Genomic DNA, 21,923 nt, shown 5'->3' with positions numbered 1-21,923 from the left:
CAGTGATTCTCGCCGGGTTTTCATCTGGCGTGAACCAGGAACCAGATACCAACCCCTTAATGTCCTTGAAGGGGACCTGTATGGAGGTCGTGGTTTGTTGGTGTGGGGTGGGATTATGATTGGTGCACGTACACCCCTGCATGTCTTTGACAGAGGAACTGTAACAGGTCAGGTGTATCGGGACATCATTTTGCACCAGTATGTCTGCCTTTTCAGGGGTGCAGTGGGTCCCACCTTCCTCCTGATGGATGATAACGCACGGTCCCACCGAGCTTCCATCGTGAAGTAGTACCTTGAAACAGATATCAGGCGAATAGAGTGGCCTGCCTGTTCTCCAGACCTAAACCCCATCGAGGACGTCTGGGGATCTGCCGGTCGACGTATCGCTGCACGTCTTCAAACCCCTACGACACTTCAGGAGCTCCGACAGGCACTGGTGCAAGAGTGGGAGGTTATACCCCAGCGGGTGCTCGACCACCTGATCCAGAGTATGCCAACCCGATGTGCGGCCTGTGTACGTCTGGCGTTTTGTAGCACATGTGTTTCGGGACGGTTTTCTCAACTTCTCACCTATACTGTGGACTTACAGATCTGTGTCGTGTGTGTTCCCAATGTGCCTATTGTACTAGCGTCAGTTTTGTGTAGTGCCACGTTGTGTGGCACCTCATTCTGCCATTATCCTTAATTTATGAGCATGAGTGTAGAATATGTTGCCGTTTATCATTCAGAACACATGTCTTCAAAGTATGCTGTAAGTAGTTTTAGAGGTATACAGTACATCTCTTGTACTCTTCCACTGTTCTATGTACAGGCTCTTCTATGAACGACGCAGCATTGTCTGTATCGTTCAGATCCGAGGGAGAAGCAGAGACACATGTTTCAAGAGTTGATATTATGCCTACGTTGGGTGTACAGTCAATATCGACGCCCTTAAATTCATATCGTGTTTCATGAAACAGGAAAGCTAAAGTATTACGTATAAGTTTCAGTGATACTGTAACAGTACCAGTCCTTTTCCTAAATGATCCATCAAGAAATGTGAAATTCCTGCACTTGAATGTTAAAGAGTCTTGGTTTTGGATGACAATCCTAATTTCATCAGTGTTTTTAAATGTGGTTGAGGCATAAAGTTTATGTGAGAAATATTACTGGCATATAATACACGCAACATGTTCCACTAGGCTCGTTCTATCGAATATCACTGCAAGATTTCAAACCAACTGATTTCAGAAACCTTTAGTTTGCATGTGTTATCACCTTGCTGTTCTGAAGTACCACGCCGTGCGTTGTGACGTTGGTTTTGTACATTACGCCCATTCTTTGATAATGCGAGGACGCTGAGGCCTGGTGTGACCCCTGAATAGATGAAGCTTGCTGCCGATGCTTCCAGTGTGGCAAGTTAAAGGTCGTCGCTTCTGCCTCGAGCAGGTCCCGGCTTTTTGAAAGTTCCCGCCGCCGTTTCTGAGTCTCTGCATGTGCGAGGTCATTGCTGGTTCTGCTTTAAATGTGGCTGTACAATGATTTCTCCGGCACTGAAATCGACAGTTTATTATCCTGGTCCACACTACAGAGTTCCAGATACTCTAACGTCTGAACTGTTATTGGCAGCCTAGCGGTTGTAGACGCTACAGTCTGGAACTGCGTGACCGCTACGGTCGCAGGTTAGAATCCTGCCTCGAGCATGAATGGGTGTGATGTCCTTAGGTTAGGTAGGTTTAAGTAGTTCTAAGTTCTAGGCGACTGATGACCTTAGAAGTTAAGTCCAATAGTGCTCAGAGATATTTTGTTATTGGCAGGTAAATTGCATTGGTAGGGTTCTCAGCGACCTTGTACCTGTTCCCACTGATGGGAAGAAACCGTAATTGTATGAATCAGTCTGTTGTGAGATAAGAGTTTACTGCAATATTACCGTCGACACGGATTGTACTGACAGGAAGTATATCCACTGACTGTTCGGACCAGTAAAATTTATTAGGTCCTTCTTCAAAACATGTCCTTTTGTGAAACCCAGTAGCCACCCTACAAAACCTCAGTCATTGCATTCGTTGTATTTATTTCAGATTTAAGTGTCTTAATGTTTGCTAGTAACACAATCCCTTTTCCAGATCGTTTTGAAACTTGGTTTAAATCGTCAATATTGTATGCACCTGGTTCTATCGCTTTTCCTCCATTAATTTCCAGATGATGTTTATTGCTAGGCACTGTGATTTTTCGGAGAGCTGCTGTATCTCTCCAGTCCAATCAGCTCAATTCACCACTCCCTATTGCTTAAATCAGTCAGCAGAAAGTAATCTGCGCGCGATACCGACGATAGCTCTTTTAGAGTCAGAGTATATGACATTGCATCTGGACTTCAACTGACGAGTGGATGCTTAATGCACCTCCTAATATACCGGGTGATCAAAAAGTCAGTATAAATTTGAAAACTTAGTAAACCACGGAATAATGTACATAGAGAGGTAAATATTGACACACATGCTTAGAATGACATAGGGATTTATTAGAACAAAAAAAAAAAAAATTTCACAAAATGTCCGGCAGATGGCGCTGCATAGCAAAACTGCTACCGTGACGGGTGAGAAGTACGCCGATATGTTACAGAATCGCATCATCCCCAGCCTGGCTGATGAACACCTGCTGGAACGTACGATGTTTATGCAGGATGGCGCTCCACCCAATATTGCTAGATGCGTGAAAGATTTCTTGCGCGTGTCGTTTGGTGATGATCGTGTGCTCACCCGCCACTTTCGTCATGCTTGGCCTCCCAGGTCCCCAGATCTCAGTCCGTGCGATTATTGGCTTTGGGGTTACCTGAACTCGCAAGTGTATCGTGATCGATCGACACCTCTAGGGATGCTGAAAGACAACATCCGGCGCCAATGCCTCACCATAACTCCGGACATGCTTTACAGTGCTGTTCACAACATTACTCCTCGGCTACAGCTATTGTTGAGGAATGATGGTGGACATATTGAGCTTTTCCTGTAAAGAATATCTTTGCTTTGTCTTACTTTGTTATGCTAATTATTGCTATTCTGATCAGATGAAGCGCCATCTGTCGGACATTTTTTGAACTTTTGTATTTTTTTGGTTCTAATATAACCTCATGTCATTCCAAGCATGTGTGTCAATTTGTACCTCTCTATCTGCATTATTTCGTGATTTATTCAATTTTCAAATTTATTCTACCTTTTTGATCACTTGGTATATGCTTCTTCATAAACTTCAGGAGGAACATGATGCACAGTTGCCTGCATAAGTAGGTATTAAAGTCTTGATGGCTGTAGGTCTCCAAATAAGTCGAAACAGTAGACATTATTTGTATTTTTCTTAACATATGCGATCCAGAGGTCTCCTGGTCCTTCAGCGAAATTTAAATTCACAATTCCACATCTCTGGATCTCCACAAGTCTTTGGTAATGTATCCCGCATAAACATACAACAGGATCTTGAAATAATGAACTTTTCCTATCAAACTTGAGCAGATCTAGGTTTGTAAGTGGTGTATCCGATAATATAGCTAACCAGTTCTTTTTTATTCAGGAAGAGGGCTAGTCCTTTCTTGTTTCTGGTACAGTCCTTTTCCTATGGCTGCTGCTTCCACCATGTGATTACGTCTTCTTGCTTCCTCAAGCTGCTCCTGGGAGTTCTGTGCATTTTTTACTTTTCTGGCAATAGCTGCAGAACCACCAGCCACTGAACCCGTCACTGAGAGACTTGCGAGAGCAGGAATGAGGAAGGGAATAATTCTGCCTGATGTCCTAGGTAGCCGCAGAACCCAGGGGGCTTTAACCAGTCCTCTATGCTTCCAGGCTCTTTTAGCTGCATACATGGCTGTCACGATACAGTTTTTGAGACATCCCATCTTCTTCGTCTTCATCACCCTCGTTGTCAGCTTAATCTTCAGCGCAAGACATGTAGTAGTTATAATTCAGTTGAAACCCAAGCCCAACTCAGTTTTGCCACACTTGGTTTTATCAACTACAAATGCTGCGATGCACTTCCCTATAGCAATATCCTTTCTCATGCGTATTGCTTTGGCTTTGTCAGCTCAAATTAGATCTGCAGCGTGACGTCCTGGGAGATCATTTTGTTTTGCATATGCAATGTTGTGTTCCAAACACGCCTTGTCAAGCAGGTTAGTGCCCTTATCACCCGCAGTCAAATGTTTCTGAAGCTTTGTACCTTGTCCACAGTACCTATACCCCAGAACATACAATTCGATTGGAATTTTGTCAATGACACAATCACCTCCTATAATGTGTTCCTGTTGTGATTGTTATGCTACTGTGTTGGTTATGATCTGGGCACCTCATTATATAGCAAATCGTCAGATCAATCCGGCTGTTTTGTGTTGCAGGAAAACCAAGCCATTTAACTAGTACACTATTCCCTCGGTGTCTTACATAACGCTCCATGAGAAACACATGTGGTTCTAAGCTCTTCTGTATTTTCTTTGTGTAAAGGCATCCTGAAATTTCAGTGCCACTGCTATCCCTTAAGATGTAACTTCTGTGGTTTGATCTCTACACTTTGGAAACTGTGAATATCTCACTCGACCAGTTTGGGAGGAATGACTTCTCAAATGCTGTCTTGTGTTATGAGATAAGTATCAAATAACCCACATTAAATCTCTGTTTACAGTGATTCATCATTTTAATACAATAGTACACCGTATCCATGATGAACATCGATTGCTCTCATTTTTATCGTGTTATGTTTGGTTTGATTATTCTGTGCAGGTATTTCTGAGAGGAGCACTATCTACTTGCATGTGCTGCGAAAATTAAAATGAATACACATTTGGCATTTATTATTCTATTCAGACGCTCCACAATAATTGCCTTCGGATGGGTAAAGTTGCACCACTGTTTTGAAATGCCTATTGTAAAAATTCTACACTGTGATCAGTTTAGAGGCTGTCTTTGCATCGATTTGTCCCAGTCTACAACAAATACTCAAACACCTCTGCAACATCTCTCTCATTTTTTGTTTTAACATGTAAGGCCCAGGCAAATTTGGAGTAAGTGTCAATACCCATTAAAATGTATTTGAATCCATTATTCAAATGTGAATATTCTCACATATCTACAAGACCAGCCTAACATACGCAATTCATAGCTTTAATCATAACATGCCAATGAGTGTATGTACTGGGCGCTGGTTAATGCAGTTCTGGAACTACTACCTCAGCATTTATTTGGCTATACCTCTCTCCTTAAGCTTGGAAGTTGTTGAAACAGCCTCATTCGAATAAGCGGTACTGCCCACAGCAACTGAAGCCAAGAGCAGTTGCAGTCAATCTGTTAGCACATTGGGATCGTCGTAGTATATATACTGAGGGGGCTGATTGCCAAGACCTTATACTGATTGTCAATACCTTCACCAATGCTATGTCAATCACCTAATATCGGTTTTATAATGGTTTTCTATTTTGCACTGCATCAGTTTCCCGCTTTCACATGTACACCAGCCAATTGCAATATTTCACCACATATCTCCAGATCTTTTTGCGACTTAGGAAAATGAGGTTTATTAGACCACCTGTCACCTGTCTGTATTGTTTTCTTCTTTAAACTTACAGGCTGTGTACCCAACATAAATGATTTTACACCACTGACACCGAATGTCTGTTTAGCCTAGCATCACTGTGACTGTTGACGAAATCAGCAACACAGTCATCATTGTGTAATTTTGCTGAGAGTTCACTGAGAGATACAGTAAGTGGTTTGAAGGTTTCTGTGATAGTCTGCTGTCGATCCAAATGTCCTAACGTTAGTAGTCATAACTTCTCTTGAACAGCCTTCCATGCAGAAATGAACATATGCTTAGTCAACATTTTGTTACATGCTAAGTGGAGTCCTTCACCGGGTGCACCTTATATACAATCAATCCAATTCAATCAACCATTTCAGGTAAGTCATGTACTTTCTTTTCAATTTCATCAGCTTTTACAAATAAGTCGTCTACTTTCTCTGTCAGAATGATTGAGCTGTATGTGTCTAGTTCCATAACCCTAGCATCTCAATTGTTGATTAGTCTGAGAAGGGTCTCGGCTTAGGTCTCTAGGTCCTCAACTTTATGTTCTGTAGATTGAAATATTACACCTATGTATATATAGATGCATTCTCTGTCTGTTCATACCTATCCTCTAGGGCTGAGTGGCTGACGTATGTGTGAACTTGTCCATGATGATGTGATGTATACTAATGTACTCATCACTTTTTTCATACTCACATAAAAAGAAACTCTTGGAAGCTCCCTCTAAGTGTATCGTCATTCAGTTTTCTTGATTTATCAGTAACGAGAAACCTGTACTGGGTGTCTTTACAACAATCTGCACATATATTTACAAAATCATTAAATGACATGTTGGTTCCAACATGCACCCAGTAAATGTGTTTTATATTCAAATTGTCTTGTTGAAAGCTGTGATGTGATTTGCATTATCCCCCATAAACTGTTTCGGGATTCTGGAATATGTTTGACTCAAATAAAATACAGCAACGCTCATATGACGACCAAAACAGAACAACGTACAATTGGATCTTGGTTTTCCACAGCTACATCATTAAATATGAATGCGGTGTTTGGAGTTACTTTTTCTGGCAGATGGGTTTGACTGTTTTGACTCAATGTAATGTATGATACACCATCTATACCCTGCAATATCTTTTGCAGTTACTGGTGCTTGGACTGAAACAGCACTTTTGAAAATACACATTCATACTCAAAGCAGTGAGATGAGAACATTTGTCTTGCCCCAGTTGAATGAATCTAGAATTATTGGTTTTATGTTATCAACTAGGAATATCCCATTCCTTATCTTCTTCTTGTCTTCTTCTCCACCATCATAGGACCAGTTACTTACAACAAAGTCCTGATGTTTCACCCACCGTCCATTATACCGACCACATGAGGTTTTGGCATGCAATGAGCCTTTACAAAAAAACTTGTAGTTTTAATAATAATAATAATAACATGTGTAGCCACTACAGCACAGTCATCTTACTGACTGAGCTGCTATAGTTACACCTTACATTATCTAATGACAGGCTACTTAAATGAGAAAAACAACAAAGATTTGCAATAACATTTTTTTATCTGCCCATCAGCAATGGCATACATCAGGAATGGCTCTCAGCGAAACTCTTCTTTGAGTCAGAGACTGGCTGGGTATCTTCATTACACAAATCAATGAGTGGTATGGAAAACAGCAGCTCATTGTCCTTCTCCACCATGTTGGACAGTGGTACTACAGGATCCCATGGTGCTGTTGCCACTGGTGGTTCAAATATGCAGATCCATATCAGCTGGCAGTGGCTATTGCAGGCCCAGACATACAGGAGGTTGCTGCCAGTCTTGAGATGCCAGAGGTCGCTGAACAAAGAAGAAACCATAAGGATCCACAGACATAGACGTGGAGTTGAACAAAGACATGGAGCTAAACCACACGTAAGCACTTTTAGCTTCTTCTGCAAGGTGGAGGCAGATGATGATCTTGGCTGCTGTAGACACTTCAAGTATTGTCTTGTGAGTGACTGAAGATAGGAACTTGAGGCGAATTTCAGTTTCCGCATAAGGTTACAATGTCTTTTCATTCGAAACGACCACCTGATTTCAAAAGCGTGTATGGTGCTTTTTACAATTACGTTTAATGTCTAACTTCGATTTGGCTTTATAAGTATACCATTGTGTTCTCCACCGTAGGCACGAGAAACACCCAGACGACAGCAGACCTGTCCTATGGTTTTACAGTAATGTTTGGGGTTAATATATTCACTGCTCTTGCTATGCACAATAGCAGGTTATTAAAAGTTGTTGGAAATCAGGAGGTGGAGGGACACATAGGCAGATCCTTTCACTAACACACACAGAAAACTCACATACTTTTCGACTTCGGAGACCAGCGGTGCAACGCCATGCGCCCCCCTTACGCCGCAGGAAGTGCAATTTCGTACACTCGACGAAGATGGCGCCGCTCAGTTGTCAATGGACAGCTCCAACTGGGACGGCGAGAGGCTCTAGGCTGCTGTGTTTTCGCCCTCCCGTGTCGACACACACAGGGTAAAGTGCGACAGAGTGAGTGATCTATCTGCAGTCTGGAGGCTCATATGAGGAACCACATGACAATTGGTCCCAAGGTAAACTGCATGTTTCGCAGTCGATATAAAATTTATCCCAAGTTCCTACCTTTATTTATGCAGATTGTAGAGGAAATCGGATGTACATCAAGCCAAACACACATACAGCTATAACGCAGAGCACTGATTACATGTTACAACCAAAGCAGAAGACAAAATTTCAGCCCCTGAAATAGAATACTACCATTAAAATCGAATGACTTCTTACACTTCCTCTTGCGTACGCGTAGACTGAGAAAAGGTCGCATACAAGGATATTCGATTCGGCCTTAAGTTCCACTGTCAAAAAGACGACCACTATATGATAACTGACACTTTTGCGCCCCCATGTCCCACCCGAAAGTTATGTCGTTATGGAGAAACAATTTACGCTTGCAGAGCAGCGTTAAATTGTCTACCATGACGCATCACGCATTTTACTTGAAGGATTACTGCAACTTAGTTCGTTCAAGTAGACACTGATAGCACGAGAGGGAATGTCCGGTTTTTAAAACACAGGACACTGAAATAACGCCTGCGCGGAAAGGAGAATGTTATCTGTACTTTTGCTGCCAGAGAAATATTCGCTCTTACGTTAATGAGAATGAGTTGAGTTTTTCGTCAGAGGACAGGGCATTAAACATTTTCGTGTCACAGTAACAATGTAAAGGTACAGAAAGGTCGGCAGCCCTTTGGGGCGCAGAGCAAGCGGCGTGGGCCGTGACCCGATATCGCAGCGGGTGGAAGAGAATTATTGCATTGTCTCGGGGCGGGCGAGCGCTGCAGTCATTTATAAAACGTCAAAAGGAACCATATTTTTGTGAAGGAACGAACAACGCTTGGGAGAAACACAGAGAAAGAAATTGAAATCTTTAAAAGTAATTTATGAGCTGTAGTGAAAGTCTTTTTTCCCATCTTCTACAGTAACTTCAATGTCGCAGCAGGTGAACCGTAACTCGATTTTGCAAAAATAAGTATTAACAGAAACAAGGATCTACGATTGCTTGTGTGTAGTAGATTTATCACTGTTCTTTCATGCAGCTGTTCTAAAATGTACTGAAGCACACGCTCTGCGATCACGATGTTCCATGGTTCCAGTTGAGCTTTGTTTATCGCTGGGACATCTCTGAAACTGAGCAAAACACGCAGATTGCGATTTTGCTTACTGAGCAATCTAGAGAACTAATGTCATATTTTCTTGACTGATAGAAAATCTGTTAATCCAAACTGTCTGAAAGAAAAGTAATTTCTCGTACTTATTTATATTTGTACTTTCGTGCATTCTCCGAACAACTCCTTGTCTACAACAGACAGGAGACAGCGGCACGCAACTACAGCTTTTCTCCTTTTCTGGCGAAATCATCGTATATGTTATGAGTATTATAAATTTTACATTGCTTCTCCAGATTTACATTATCAATAATATCAAACCTAAATTTTATTGCCCAAATTGTAGGCTGTTACACAGGCGAAAATGCATGTAATGAGTACCCCACATCCGTATACACTCTCCTCTGTTCTCTTTTTATCTAAACTGTTTATCCTCCATGTTTCACTCCCATATATGGGTACATTAAAGACAAATGCCTTCAGCAAATAATTCCTAACACTTAAATCTATATTTGATGTTAACAAATTTTTCTTCCTCAGAGCCGCGCGGGATGGCCGCGCGGTCTGCGGCGTCTTGTCACGGTTCGCGCTGTTCCCCCCGTCGGAGGTTCCAGTTCCTCCATTGTGCATGGGTGTTTGTGTTGTCCTTAGCGTAAGTTAGTTTACGTTAGGTTAAGTAGTGTATGACCTTAGGGACCGATGACCTCAGCAGCTTGGTCCCATAAGAACTTACCACTAATTTCCAATTTTTCATCTTCAGAAACGCTTTTCTTGCCATATCTTCTCTACTTTGGCCACCATCAGCCATTTTTTTGCCCAAATAGCAAAACTCTATACTACTTTAAGTGTCTGATTTACTAATCTAATTCCCTCAGCGTAATCTGATTTAATTCGATTACATTCCGTTATCCTTGTTTCGCTGATGTTGATGTTCATCTTATATCCTCCTTTCAAGACACTGTCCATGCCGTTCAAGTGCTCTTCCAAGTGCTCTGCTACGTCTGACAGAGTCACAGTGCTATCAGCAAACGTGGAAGTTTTTGTTTCTTGTCCCTGAACTTTAGTACCTACTCCACATTTTTCTTTGGTTTCCTTTACTGCTTGCACGATGTACAGATTGGGCAACATCGGGGATAGGTACAAATCTGTCTCGTTCCATTGTCAACCACTGCTTTTCATTTATGCCCCTCGGCTTTTATAACTGCCGTCTTATTTCTGTACAACTTGTAAACAGCATTTCGGCGCCTGTATTTTACCCTGCTGCCTTTAGAACTACAAAGAAAGCGTGACAGTCAAACTGTCAAAAGCTTCCTGTGAAGTCCACAAATGCTGTAAACGTAGAGGAGTTCCTTGAAAAATTAAGCTGATTCTTATTGTATTGTTGACTGAATTTACTTAAACTTATGGCTTGACTTTTTTCGGTTTCATAAACTTTAACTTTTTCTGTTATTACTTTTGCGTTGTAATTTCATCTACTGACACGTCTCATGACTTGGAGATATGCTGCTCAATTTGGTCCTACGGAACTTGACGTGTAAATAAAAATAAAAATAAAATTAATAGATTTACCATTCCTTGGATAGACCACATAACGAATGAGGAGGTATTGAGTAGAATTAGGGAGAAGAGGAATTTGAGGCACAACTTGACTAGAAGAAGGGATCGGTTGATTGGACATGTTCTGTGGCATCAAGGGATTACCAATTTGGTGTTGGAAGGCAGCGTGGAGGCTAAAAGTCGTGGAGGGAGACCAAGAGATGAATACACTAAGCAAAATCAGAAGGATCTAGGTTGCAGTAGGTACTGGGAGGTGAAGAAGCTTGCACAGGATAGAGTAGCATGGAGAGCTGCATCAAACCAATCTCTGGACTGAAGACCACAGCATTTTTACGGAATTCAAACTGATCCTCCCCGAGGTCATCTCCTGCCAGTTTTTCCATTCTTCTGTAAGGCTTATGTTTAGCTGAAATAAGTGAAATAAAGACATCACATTGACTTTCTCGGTCTCAGCTAAACATAGGTGTATCTGGACAGAATATTTCGTGGATTCTCAAACACATTCCAGTTGGTGACCTCATCTGCATCACTCACATAAACAACCGGGCAAAATACTGTTACGTCCTAACGAGAGCACATACTGGCGGCTGCCGAGTTTAATAGATGGTGTAGAACTGACAACGAAACAAGCGTTCACGTGACCCTCCACCGCCGACGTGTCGTAGTAGTGAAGTGGTGTGGGTGTCTCAATCGACTGTAGCGCAGTAATACACTTAAGCGCCAAAGAAACCAGTTTCTTTGGCTCTTCAGTGTATAAGTACATGTGATCTCCGAACAAAACCAAAAAAAGAAGCTGTCGTGTCTGGTCTTGTCCATGACTTCAGCATGAATGAAGATGGCCAATTTGTTGACGACTCAGCGTCGACTGTCAAACAACGAAAGGATTACTAATCGCAGCTGTGTAACATTTGGCGAGAACAGTGGTCAAGAAATTATTCCAACCGATGGGGACCTGGCGTGAGTGTCAAACCTTGTCAATGACAATTAGTCCAGTCATATGGCGATTTTAGTGGAAATTTTTGTAGAAGCTTTTTTGAAAAGCTTTCTGTATGATTTAGAGGGTGCTGAATTTGAATTTTCGAAGTTCCCTCCCAGATATGGGTCAAAATGAAAAAACAAGAAAGAGAAGGATTTTTTTTTGTTTTCCGCTTATAACTGGGACACAACGCAACTTCTGGCGAAGGTGACTATTTATGAAAATAAAAAGTGTCACATTGCTCAGAAAATAGATCTGAATGACTTCTTCTGTTAGACCATCCATATTGAGTGTAGCTCATGTTGAAGTTAGCCTGATTTCGGGCGCCACCACAAAAACCCAACTCCTGAACCCTTAATATACTACTACGTTCGGTCAAACGACCAGATGAAAGCTTTCATCACTCCTGCAGTTAATAGTCAAATACCGTATATAAATTACTTTACTTAGCATTTGATAAGAATAATAGTAAGTATCATAGTATTATATTAGAAACACAATAATTTTAAAGGAAAAAGTTTCATCCTCTTCGCGCTATGTGGGCCACTGCCCTTTTGTTTCACTTTATTCGTATGCAAAATGAGGGTACGTATGGATAAGATAAGGTAATAATGACTACTTTCAGCTCATCCCAGATAATAGGTAAACAATTAGAATTGAAGCCAATGTTTGCTACAATAATAAGGTGATGAGATTTCACAAAAGGAAATTATAATAATAACAATATGAAATATGGCTTACCTTCCTGTGATGTGGTGCATTGCATTTCCGTCGGTACATGGAATTGGCCATCAATGCTGACATCGCAAAACGTACTGCTTCTGTGCAGGAGGCACTGTATACTACTAAAGAAGACACCACGTCAGCTAGTTTACGAGAGCCATTCTTCTCGAAGATGAATGCGGCCAGGCTACCTTGTAATAGCGACTGTAAAGAGTTAGGTGTGACAGCTGCCACCATTCCATTTTCCTCGCTTCTTCTTCAACACAGCGTACGCAAGCAATTCACTGGGCACAGGTTAATTGGCTGGGAGATTGTTTTGTTAAACCAGATATTCTAGGCCGGCCGGAGTGGCCGAACGGTTCTAGGCGCTACAGTCTGGAACCGCGCGACCGCTGCGGTCGCAGGTTCGAATCCTGCCTTGGGAATGGATGTTTGTGATGTCCTTAGGTTAGTTAGGTTTAAGTAGTTCTAAGTTCTAGGGGACTGATGACCTCAGAAGTTAAGTCCCATAGTGCTCAGAGCCATTTGAACCATTTGAACCAGATATTCTGGGCTAACAGCCAACCCAAACAAAAAATATTTGGTTCTGAAATAAAAATTCGATTGTACAGGTCCAGTCCGTATTTGGCGGCAGCCGGGCGAAACCCTCTTAGCCTCCAAAGCAACTGAAGTTTCGTTAGTCTACTTTTCTCGACAGCTATCTGATCTATCCTCTTCTTACTTGCTTCAACAATATTCTTTAAGTCCATTTTGTCCTAAGAGGTGAAACTTTTCTCCCGTTATCCAATACATCATCACACAGGACACACTTCTCGCTTTAATTTATTGAGTACTACTGTTTTATACATTTAAACTAAATTTACCGACCGCCAATTTGTCCTGAACTACCATCCGAGGGCGAACCCGAAAACAACTGCTGGCGCAGGAGACCAACACTAAGGATCAACCTTCCCACTATCAGGACGGGGAGGTCAGTGCCATCTCACGAACAGTTACCCCTCTACCACGCCAGTTATCAACTGCAACCATTTCAATAACATCATGATAATGCTAGACGATATAATCCGGCAATAGATGTGTAACAAAGTACGGTAAGGGGGAGAGGAGGTAAAAGCTGAGATAGCCCGTCTCCTCAGCTTAGAAATCGAGCTAACTTCCACACACGCTACCCGCCACACACCTGTTCTGACCAAAGAAGTCGCTTACCCCTATTTTATGAGAATCAGCACCATCTTTATTTTCATAAACAGTCAGACTTGGAGGAAACTGAGTCGTTTCCGAGTTATAAGCGCAAAAACCGAAAAAAGACTAAATTTTGTCGTTTTTTCCATTTTAGACCCATTTCCTGCACGATATTTTGGTGGGACTTGGAAAATTCGGATTCAGCACCCTACACTATGTGTAGTAAGCTTGTCAAAGGAAACCTTCTACAAAACGTACCGCTATTAGGCCATTCTGAGGAGCTGTTGACTGGACTAATTAGATCTGAAACCCTATCGAAGTTACTGCTCTATCGAATACAGGTCTACCTCAATCAATTTCCGCGTGACATTGTCAATAGAATCACATGTAATGGGTATTTGAAGTGAGATACATCGAAGGAGACCGTTGTTCGCAGCATCACATAAAGAGCACGCCTTAAATGTGCCAAATGAAGCAGCGACTTGCCATAAGGTAATTGGAGGGGCATCGAGTGTTCCGACGAATCACGATTTTATTTCTGTTCAAAGGATGCAAGGCATGGAGTACACCGATCGCTCGACAGGGTGTTTAATCTGGAGTGTGTGGAGGGTGCCGAAGGTGGCTCTGTGAAGTGTTTAGGTAATCACCAGAGGTGCAGGCGTTGTTACACGACATTACCATGATGTCTCCTGGGTCGAGGACGGGGGGGGGGGGGGGGAGGGGGGGGGAGGGAACCTAACCACGGTGTGCTTATTAATCGTAGACTACCACTAGTATAATAATTATATTATTGGTTGGGAAAACTGGTGCACCTTTAAGACTACGTAGAAGTCATCATCCGTCAACTACGGCAACAATAGAGGACGTCAGCTATCAGGATGTTTGGTGAGACAACTCACATTCGCACACGCAGCTAGCTAACCACGGTAGGAATACTTGTGAGCATTCAGACTTTTGATGACAGCTGAGTTTTGGATTACGATATAGTGAAACAAACATACACTAGCGTATTTCTGTATTAGCACTGGCAACGTACCGCACTATAAACGGAACAACGGTATACAGTAGCAGGTCCGCTTACAAAATCCGTGGCGCGGATAGTAATGAATCAGGGACCGCTGAAGACTGAAGAGTATTGTAACAAACACACGTGTTGATCTACAGCTGGCACGGGCAACCTTTGGTGATCCGTAGGCCTGGTTCCCGTACTGACTCAACCTTGCCACCCGCCTCGTGACGTGACGCAACAGCAGCGTTACTAGCGCATAAAGCTAAAACCATAGCGTCCATGACGTTAATGTTTAAGCGGTAACGCACCGATTGGATGGCAACCATTTCCTGATAGATCATTCCACAAATTATAATTCAAAACACGCATTTTTGATAGTAAATTCATCGTATGCTTGCACTGTCTTTAGGTGCTTAGCTTTATTTACGCGTAGTGAACACCATTTATTCTGCAACGCCGTTGGTAAAGAACCAAATGTTCACGACACGTAAGTAAACGTAAACATCTGAAGAAATGAAACATCATCATCTAAAAATGAACGCCTATTAAAGAAACTGTTACAGCTAATTTATTTTAAATATTCTTCAGTTTCAAGAATTGCAGTGTTCTAATACGTCCACTACACGTAAGTGTTATATGCTGCTGTTAATAAGGGAAAGAGCTGAGAAACAGTACTACAGTGAGACAGGCAACCACAGTCGACAAGCAATTAAGAGTTAAAGAAAGCTGTGAGGACGGGGCGTGAGTCGTGCTTTAGTAGCTCAGTTGGTAAATGAAAAAAAAAAAAAAGTTGATAGAGTATTTGCCCGCGAAAGGCAAAAGTTCGAGTGTCGGTCCGGCACACAGTTTTAATCTACCAGGAAGTTTCATAATAGCGCACACTCCGCTGCAGAGTGAAAATCTCATTCTGGAAACATCCCCCAGGCTGTGGCTAAGCCATGTCTCCGCAATATCCTTCCTTTCAGGAGTGCTAGTTCTGCAAGGTTCGCAGGAAAGCTTCTGTAAAGTTTGGAAGGTGGGAGACGAGGTACTGGCAGAAGTAAAGCTGTGAGGACGGGGCGCGAGTCGTGCTTGGGTAGCTCAGTTGGTAGAGCACTTGCCCGCGAAAGGGTAAGGTGCCGAGTTCGGGCCTCGGTTAGGCACACAGTTTTAATCTGCCAGGAAGTTTCATATCAGCGCACACTCCGCTGCAGAGTGAAAATCTCATTCTGGAATTAAGAGATACTTTGCACATTTTGGCTACAGGTTGGTCACTGGAGGGTGTTAATTTTCACAAGCACTATAAGCAAGCAATTTTTAAAATATTTATCCAACAAATTATTTTTGATGACTAATCGCTTAGCGATGGGCTGCTTCTGTAAGATTAAATTAACTAAGCTATCATTTGTCTGTTCATTTTAAAAAGTTTAAAAGGCAAAATCGCAAGAACTTTGCATATATTGGCTGTATTATGCAGAAACCAAACAAGAAAATGCGAACAACAAAAGTTGGATTGTTAAACTCATAATACTCGCTCTCACGCGCTCTGTACGTACTGTAACACAGAATATTTAGGTGGGCAGCAATAACGTTTATCGCCGGCCGCGGCGGTCTAGCGGTTCTGGCGCTGCAGTCCAGAACCGCGGGACTGCTACGGTCGCAGGTTCGAATCCTGCCTCGGGCATGGGTGTGTGTGATGTCCTTAGGTTAGTTAGGTTTAAGTAGTTCTAAGTTCTAGGGGACTTATGACCTAAGATGTTGAGTCCCATGGTGCTCAGAGCCAATAACGTTTATCAATATTCTCGTTATTGGTAGTATCAGAATATTAATTTTAATTTTAATAATTAACAGTCTCAGTTGCACCGTTTGCCTAGAATTTACCTAGGTTTCAGTCGGGATAACCCAACCTTCTTCAAAATAACAGTAACTACCGTCTTTCCAAAGTGGGCATCGTCAAGCTAAAACTACAGATCCATAAATTATCGTCAGACTATAAAACTTATCTGGAAGTGCCTCGGCCCCACTTCGCGACCGCTATGCGGCAGCCACGAGTGCTGTACTGGAACTTAAGTACAGCAAGTTCCAGTACAGCACTCGTACACGCTGTACATGACTCTCATGTTCATCATATAACATTTGGTGAAGTCTCCAAATATTCTAAACATTTAAGTAGCATATTCATGTTTGTTATAATCTTTGCATTTAAGCACACGATTTAATCCCAGAACTTCCTGCGAAAATCGGCACCTCACTTTTCAATTATGTATTGTTGGGTGGTTTCGACAACGCGGGTTCGAGCGTCGTTTCTAACACAGCAGAATGGGTCTTGCGGTCACAGTCTAATTGACAACGTCTGCTTTTGAGACATTTGTTGGTGCTCAGGTCAGGAAAAATAATCGAAGGAAAACAGAAGTGTGGTTAAATGAATTCTGTTTTGATCCGAAAACAGAACTAAGCATTTCACAGCCCTTTGATACTCGTGAACGAACTGTTCAGTGGATATTACTGGTGCGTAATTCAAACATTCAAATTAATTAATCGGCAATCGTTCTTTAATAATTCCGAACTGCATCGACACGAACAATTAATTACATTCGACAATTGCTTATCCGTGTGTGAATCTAGAATTGATTTATGACTAACAGTAGATGACATTAAAAACAGTTGTGTGCGTTTTTCTTTGATCTCTGGGACCAATAAAACGCACTACACTACAAGCCTTTTTTATGTATGCTACCACCATCATCAACAGTAAATGAGACACCAAATCATAAAATCCATGTCACAACTTGTAGAGATTCAGTCGTCAAAATTACAAATCGCGTGTCATGTATGCTGCTTCCGATTTCCTTTAAAATTACCTACCGTTCTGAATAAATATAACTACACGAATAATTAGGCAGGAGACAAAATTTCTTGAAGCGAAAAATTATAAACAATCTAAATTTATTAGCTTCTTGTTGTTTGAGAAATGAAATATTTGTTTCTTTCTTGTTGCTCTGATGTGACTATTATGAATCTTCTTACTAATATGCGTTAGGTTTATCACCACTTTGTACTCGCCAGTTTCAACCAATAACAATCAGATAACATCAGTCACTGTAGGCAACACATTTAAAACAAACGAAACATGTACAAAAAATTTTTTATACAACTCGGCAATGGGGAACATCCACGCCAGCAGAAAGACGCTTCAATATTTCCCAGAAAGCCATCATCGGATAGCATCCTTGAACTTTTCTTAGACCAACGGGAAACTTCCAAAGAGCAACAAGTGTAACTATACCATACAGCTGCACATAGGTTAAGATTCATATCACCTACACTGACACACCGTCGAATGTGAGTCTAAGTTCATACTTCTTCGTACGATTGACAGGTATGTAACTGACGTCATTTCTCTTTGATTGGTAGAACGGCCACCAGAATGCGTTACTTTCGGTCGAGTATAGTGTTTGTAGCAGGCCTGGTAGAGTATACAGTGCTCTGCGAAACTTAAGGGCGAATAAGATAAAGCAACATAACATATTAAAGACTCAGTGGAAATGAAAGGAAGTGCGGAAGAATGTTGCGATTGGTCTTCCCGTCGTGCATGAGAAGATGGGCGTGAAACGGCTTGAGATATAATCATCACTGTAAAGCATTTTGGGCTGGGCCCGCTACACGATGCAATCGAAGAGACGTGAGAAGACAGTGTGTGTCAATGAGCGAGTAGTTTTGATATATGGTTCAAATGGCTCTGAGCACTATGGGACTTAACTACTGTGGTCATCAGTCCCCTAGAACTTAGTTAGAACTACTTAAACCTAACTAACCTAAGGACATCACACACATCCATGCCCGAGGCAGGATTCGAACCTGCGACCGTAGCAGTCGCGCGGTTCCGGACTGCGCGCCTAGAACCGCTAGACCACCGCGGCCGGCTGGTTGTGATATACTGGGGTGGTGTTCTTTACTGCAGCTTGTTCCGGAGACAACATGTGGATGACTTCACACGGGGAAGAATCTTCGGGAATCTGAAAGAAGGACGAAGTGTGACGAGTGAAGCCCAAAAGACTGATATTACTCAAGTCAAGGGTTTGTTGCAAACTACAGACTCTGTTGCCCAAAGGAGTATAGGTGATTGATCACGGTCAAATATAGTAGCAGATGACCGCTGTACTGTGCAACAGGCAAGAAAGGACGCACGTCAAACAGGAAGTGAACTGCAGCCACGATTAACAGGACTGCAAGGCACGTAGCCTCACACTCCACAGTAGCACAGCGACTGCATGCGGGTGATCTCTCTACCGGACGACCAGTGCGTTGTCTTCCATCGACTCCTGCAGGTCGCCAACACCGTTTGCAATGGTACCAAGACCTTAGCGATTGAACCGACGAGGAGTGGGCTCACGTGCTCTTCCCGGATTAGAGAGGAGTCAGTCTGAGTAGTGGTTCTGGACGTACCTTCATATGGTGAGACCTGGGAACGCGTAACGCATCAGAGACATTGTCGAATATGATGATTTTGGTGGTCCAGGTCTCATGGTGTAGAGAAGCATAATGTTGCGTGGGCGTACTGAGCTGCAAATCTTTAAACACGATGGCATCGAACAGTGCAGATGGAGAAGATCTTGAAGCAAGAGGATATTCAGCGAATAGACAGGCCCGCCCGCTTCCCCGGCTATACAGCACGTCCACAGATACATTGCAGCACGTCCACATACACCTAAGACCATCCAGCAACTGTCAACCGCACTGATGTAGGAATGGAACGTCCTACTTCATGAAATCCTGCTAATCTTGTGCCCAACATGGCAGCAACTTGCAGAGAGTGCACTGCAGTCTGCGGTGATCACATACGACATTTATAGCAACGTCCCGCCTTTTATAATATTCAGGGTGTTGTAACTTGTTGTGAAAGCGACCGGAACGGTGGCGGGGTGGTCGACAAAGTGCGGCGGGACCAAAGGGAGAGCGGCCCGCGAACAAACAAACGGACGGAAAGGACGGACACGATACAACGACGGACTATAGAGAGAGACCTTACGACGACAACACGCGAGAAGCAACGGAGTGACAGAGACAATCAAACGAATCCATTACGTCCACTAGGAATGCAAACAAAGAACTATAACACGCTGTCTGTTGTCGAGGCGATGTGTCGAGACTCACGCACCGATTAGACTCGCCGGCTGTGCTTTTTTCTTTTTTTTTCTTTATTGTCATTTTCACACCTGATACAGGTAGGCCAGCAGCGGCATACTACGCCGATTTTCGGCCACAGATATGACTAGTGATGCAAAAGGAGACAATCCAAAAGCAGACATGGTGGATATACAAACGTAGACATACAAAATTAAAACACACAGAGCCGTTTACGGGCGCAGTCTACAAAATAAAAACGTTCAGGAACGTGGACACGCACAGAGATGAAGGAGACAACACATACGAACGATGGAGCACAAACGATGAAACATTGGACACGAACACGACAGCACACACAAACACTAGGCGATGATCTCTGGCGCGCGAAAGTTCACTATACGTGGACCTGCCAAGAAGGGAAAAAGGTGGGGGAGGAGGGAGAGGGGAGGATGTACATCCCAGTGACAGAGAAGGTGGGAGGGGAAGGAAAGAAGGTAGGGGGCTAGGGGAAGCCCGAAAGGAGGAGGGAAGGAGGAAGGGAGGAGGGAGAGAAGGGAGAGAGGGTGCCCTGGGGAAAAGACACAGGGTGTGGTAGAGGAGAATCAAAGTTGGTAGGAGGGGTAGATAGAGGGGATGAGGGCATCATCAGGGAGGGGGAGTTGGTGGAGGCGAGGGTATGTACAGTGGAGAGATGGAGAGCAGGTGGGATGTGGGAATGCACAGCAGTGGACACGGGTGGGAGAGGATGGGAGAGACAAGCAGGTGAGGAGGATCAAGTTTGCGGGAGGTGTAGAGGATCCATATACATTTGAGGAAAAGGAGGAAGTACAGGGATGGGGTGAGGTCATATAGTACTAGTGTGGGGGATGGGATGCGGATGCGATAGGTGAGGAGGAGCGCATGGCGTTCTAGGATTTGAATGGGATTTGTAGAAGGTAGGAGGATCGGAGATCCAGGCTGGATGAGCATGGCAGAAGAAAGGGTGGATAAGGGATTTATAGGTGTGGAGGATGGTGGAGGGGTCCAGACCCCACGTGCGGCCAGAAAGGAGCTTGAGGAGACGGAGTCGGGAGGACTGTGCCTTGGTTTAGATAGTCCGGATGGGGTGGGGGGGAGGGGGTCCAGGAGAGGCGACGGTCAAGGGTGACAAGATACTTGAGGGTGGGAGTGAGGGAGATGGGACTGCCATAAATGGTGATATAGAAGTCGAGGAGACGGAAGAATGAGGTAGTTTTGCCTACAATGATCGCCTGGGTTTCCCTGGCTGAGCGAGAGGCAGACGCTTAAATACTCTATCGGTGGCGCCGCTATTGGCCGCTGGGACCACGTGTTCCACTGTGGCGCCCTCACACTAAATGCGGGCCAGGAGGCGCGCGCCGCCACAGCTTACGGCGCGATGGTGCAGAGACCTCTAGAGGTCTTCGACGTCCATGACGTCTGGCGGGGATTCAAGTTCCACGGCGAGCGGTACCAGACAGGGGACCATCAAAATTGCGATGATTCCAGTATAATTATTGTCTTTGAATATAATAGTCATTTATTTTCGTCTCATTCGGTATTTCTGTCAGTTACCTTCTGTACTACACTATAGCAGTCCATCTATGTATGATCCTAGTTTCGCCAAGCTATATTACTTGGCAGTGATACACCATGCAAGCTAAGCAATGGCCTCAGTGCAGCGATCTGTGTAATCCTACACCTTTTGTCAGAGGCTAGCAGCACCTGAATTATCAAATTACAGTCTCCTGTTAACAACACAAAACAGACAGTTGCGTCTGGAATGGTGCCGTGACCAGGAAGCCCGGGTCGCTGACGACTGGCGTCATGTTATGTTCAGTGATGAATCGAGGCTCTGAACTACCACGGACGACCATCGTGGCTATCATGGTGGTGATCTGGGGAGAAGTCACATTCTGTCGATCTTGCACTGCTGTGTTACTTAGGGCGGTGTGGTGTGGGAAGCCATTGTGTTTGAGTTCATTTCACGGCTGATATTGTTCAAGAGATTTCCGACGGCACAATGCTACCTACGTCCTCACGTGCTACCTCTCTCGTGGTAGTATGACGGTGCTATATTTTAACTCGAAAATGCTCACTCACACATACCACGTGTTTCTGTGAAATGTAAGCGTGATGA

This window comes from Schistocerca americana, chromosome 4 (genome assembly GCF_021461395.2).
Source record: "Schistocerca americana isolate TAMUIC-IGC-003095 chromosome 4, iqSchAmer2.1, whole genome shotgun sequence".
Classification (NCBI taxonomy): Eukaryota; Metazoa; Arthropoda; class Insecta; order Orthoptera; family Acrididae; genus Schistocerca; species Schistocerca americana.
Note: the sequence above shows the minus strand (reverse complement) of the source record.